Source organism: Octopus bimaculoides, chromosome 2 (genome assembly GCF_001194135.2).
Source record: "Octopus bimaculoides isolate UCB-OBI-ISO-001 chromosome 2, ASM119413v2, whole genome shotgun sequence".
In the NCBI taxonomy this organism is placed as follows: Eukaryota; Metazoa; Mollusca; class Cephalopoda; order Octopoda; family Octopodidae; genus Octopus; species Octopus bimaculoides.
In genome coordinates this window covers 132,091,033-132,093,032 of record NC_068982.1, presented here as the reverse complement: position 1 = coordinate 132,093,032, position 2,000 = coordinate 132,091,033, and positions in this window count along the sequence as shown.

The following is a 2,000-nucleotide window of genomic DNA, read 5'->3' as shown; positions in this document are numbered from 1 at the left end:
ATGCAAGTTTACACCATCAGGATTTACTGCATTGTAATAACGTATTGGAATTTAGCGACATGTTATCAATTGAACTCACAAATACCGTGGATATGTTTCTACCGTTTATTAACCGATTTACTATAGAGATGAATTTTCTCTGCTTAAGAAACAAAAAAGACATAAAATAATCATAATGTTATAAATAAATATTTAAAAAATTATTTAGAAGTTAAACCTACATCAAATTGTGTATGATTACTCTAGGAAATAAATTTATGTTAATTTATCAGGTTAAACTTATAAATATGATTGGCTGTATTGAACCTGATTTTGTATTATTAAGCTCTTCACATTTCTAATAAATAAAACCCAAAGAAGGAGGCACACGATAAATCCCAAATATATACACACTCTCAAACTCAAACACGTACTGAAACATACGCATATATTTGGCTAACGGCTTGTTGAAATTTATGCCTAAACAGATATGCCCAATTTCATAATGCAGGTAAAGTTAATTTTCAATATCTCGTTTCCAAATTTAAATAAACTATAATTTAATTATGCATGACAGAAAAGCTAATGAAATTATTATAAATAATAAAGTAAAACATTCATTAAGGTTTGGCAAGGTAAATAAACGGAACGGAAAGTGTGTAGTCGATTCACTCTCCTTCAATATACTTTATAATTTATACAAATGGTAATTAATTACCCACGAAGATATGAAAGCTAAGTTAATCTCATCGAGATTGGCGCTGAAATCGAAACTAAATATTATTCAGATTCAAGCTCACTAATGCTTGAACTATATCATCCTCCTTCTCCTCCCTCTCTTACCCCTCCTCCCCCACTTCACCTCCTCCTCCTCCTCCTCCTGATCATCATCATCCACGCCGCCACTGCTCCTACCGCCGCCACCACCACTACCACCACCACAAAAACATAAAGGGTCGGGACAAATACAGTAAAGCTTCCAGTCCTGTGTTCTTACCAGCATACGGATATGGACTGGTACACTTTACTCGTCCCCGAAAGTATAAAAGACGAAGTTGCCCACAGTGGAATTTGAACTCAGAGTCGGGACAAATGTAGTAAGGCAATTCACCGTGTTATACCGGAGCAGCAGGTTATGTCTCCTAGACAAGAACAATATCGGCCCCACTGACTGCTTCTACACAGTTTTTGTCTACGAAATTCAAGTCACAAGCTTTTCGTTGATCGAAACATTTATTAGTCTAAGGGTCGCGCCATAGGATTAGACAAAAGACCAAGTAGTTGTAAAGCCAAATATTAAGCGCCCGACTAAAGTCAGTTTTGATTTTCCTCCTCCTGAAATCGATAAAAATGATCGCTAGCCAAGAACTAAGATGGATTTAAATGTGTAGGCTTGTACCAACTTTAGATATCAGCATCATAACCTCTTATGAAGTTTTGCATTGGAAAGCAAAAGAGCTAATATTTATTTCTAAGCCGCATAGTAAATATTTAACATCTCCCAGCATCGTTTATTAAACATAAATTAGACGATGGAAGTCTTCGATGGAATTTTCTTGGAAAATGTACGTCCACGTCCAATGTAAATATTGCCCTAAAAATGATTTGCAATTTATATGATTAATTTCTTTTTATAGTTTTATCTATTAATTGCTATTTTTCTCTCGGGAAATTTAATGTTCTTCGGGAAAAGAAAAACATCCAAATTATATACATACATATATTTTCTTATTAGATATTAAGATTGCCATGAAAATAAAATTCACAGACAGAGATCTGTATTCTGATTAGTATTCAGTTGTTGTCCACATTTATGAATAATTAAAATATAATTCGTAAATGATTAAACCAAGAGCACGGTGATTTTTCGTTTCTTAAACCGATAATTTTCATGATAGAGGTGTAGATCTCAGATACCAGCTTCTCCTTTTCGTCTTTTAAAAGATAGAACAGTGGTTCCCAACCCTTTTATTTAAATGAGTTTTCGCACGGACCCCTTTTAATATGCTTATCCTTATGTA